The 2,081-nt window shown below is 33.2% G+C and overlaps 1 non-coding gene across 1 annotated transcript; it reads right to left on the reverse strand.

The window, feature by feature from the left end:
• Window positions 1-1,664: 1,664 nt before the first annotated feature.
• Window positions 1,665-1,736, reverse strand: TRNAV-UAC (transfer RNA valine (anticodon UAC)). Its single transcript has one exon. It is a non-coding gene; the product is annotated as a tRNA-Val (tRNA).
• Between the last annotated feature and the right edge of the window lie 345 nt (window positions 1,737-2,081).

A 2,081-nucleotide genomic window follows, 5' to 3' on the forward strand; every position in this document is an offset into this window, starting at 1 on the left:
ATAGGTCCTATTTTTTAAGGCCTTTTCAGTCAGAAGTATTAAAATATTGCTTAAGAAATTATGATCTCACAATATGGGCATTAAATGTCACTAACAAGTACATCCTAAAAGTACTTGAAAAATCAAATATTGATATAGAGGACTTTAAATTTGCATGGGACGGGTCTCACTGTCATTTGCAAACGAAATTGGAAGCAGGGAGAACGAGACAATTTTATGGGAAAAAGTTGATTGATGTGTGGTCCCAATATGGAGATAATTATGAACAATCAAATTTATTGCTAATAGATATAGAAAATCATACTTCTTAATTCATCGGATATCGATCAAACCACATCTTGATAAAATCATATACAGGAAAAGAGCAAGATACGTGGCTTATGCAAGTTTTATTCCCCTTTCTTAAGACACTTCATCGTATCAAAAAAAAAACATGAGTACATTTGAATGCTCAATAGAACATGTACTTCATTCTAGTTCATGGAGATAATTTCTTTTATAAATTTGTTGAAAAGTACAATCCAATTTTTCAATACATTTTGGACATAGTTTTTGTTGAATCAATTTGTATGATTTTATATTTTTTGAAATATATGGGAATTGCCAATTATATTAATATGTATATTTTTTATTATTTATAAATGTTTTTTCAATTACTTTGTTGTATCGATATTTTTCTAAGATGTGTGTGTGTGCGTGCATGTGTTCTTAAATGAATTGTTTGTCATTCAAATTATCTTTCATGAACCATCGAGGAATGTTAATTTTTAATGACTTATGTTTATTTATATGTACCAATAATCATATATAAATGTGAAATACACTACAAGAAAAAGGGACATTGGTGAGGGGCGAAAAATGTCACCATAAGCTCATTGGTGATAGTCAAAAGAGCCTTCGTCACCAAAAACTAAACGTCACCAAAAGTGGCATCACCAAAAGTATAGATGTTGTAGTGACATTCAAAGTCCGTCACCAATAATGATTTATAATGACGGATAGTAACCGTCACCATTCCATATGAGCAATGGTGACAGACCATAGCCTCTGTCACCAAAAACTGAACGTCACAAAAGGTGGCGTCGCCAAAAGTATAGGTGTTTTAGTGACATTCAAAGTTTGTTAGCAATAATGATTTATAATGACAGATAGCGACCGCCACCATTTCATATGAGAAATCGTGACAGACCATAACCTCTGTCATAAAAACTAAACGTCACCAAAGGTGGCGTCACCAAAAGTATAGGTGTTATGGTGACATTAAAGGTCCATCACGAATATTGATTATAATGATGGATAGTGACCATCACCATTTCATATGAACAACAACGATTATTGTGATGGATCTTTCATGGTCGTCACTATTGGTGCATATATATGGTGACGTTCATTAACCCTCACCAAAATCCGCATTGCCATAAGTATAAGTGTTGTGGTGACATTCAAGGTCTGTCACGAATAATGACTATAATGACGGACATCAACTGTCACCATCTCATATCAACAACACGGTTTATGGTTACAGACCTTTGAGGTTCGTCACTATTGATGCATATATATGGTGGCATTCATTGACCGTCACCATTTCATATTTTGGTGACAGTTGAAAAATGTCACCAAATCTCATTGGTGATGGTCAAATGCTCATTCCATATGGATCATGTCAGGGCACGATGGAATCGAACCACCGACCTCCTGCTTGTAAAGCAGGTGCTCTTCCATTGAGCTAGCACCCTTTAAAGAATTAGACTTTTAAAATTAGACCTTGAAACTTCATAAATTGTAAATTCTACAACTTTAAATAAATTAAAGTCTCGACAATATTTTACTAAACAAGCAAAGCAACATAGAAGTTGCAGGTCCCTACCTAATAGTTATGAAAATTTATGTATAAGAGAATCAATATGTTCAGTTGAATACTCAATTAGAAGTGAAAGTCTGAAGACATTTATAATCTATAAATGACCTATAACTAGAAAATGCACCAAATATTGCAAAGGAAGTGTCATAAGTTGATAACATATGGAAGAAGAACATTAATGAAGACATATGCAAAATGTTATAGGTTGAGTGAAATAAAA

The sequence above is a fragment of the Pinus tabuliformis genome, chromosome 5_1 (genome assembly GCF_031772625.1).
Source record: "Pinus tabuliformis cultivar Carrire ecotype Pingquan chromosome 5_1, CPIR1, whole genome shotgun sequence".
In the NCBI taxonomy this organism is placed as follows: Eukaryota; Viridiplantae; Streptophyta; class Pinopsida; order Pinales; family Pinaceae; genus Pinus; species Pinus tabuliformis.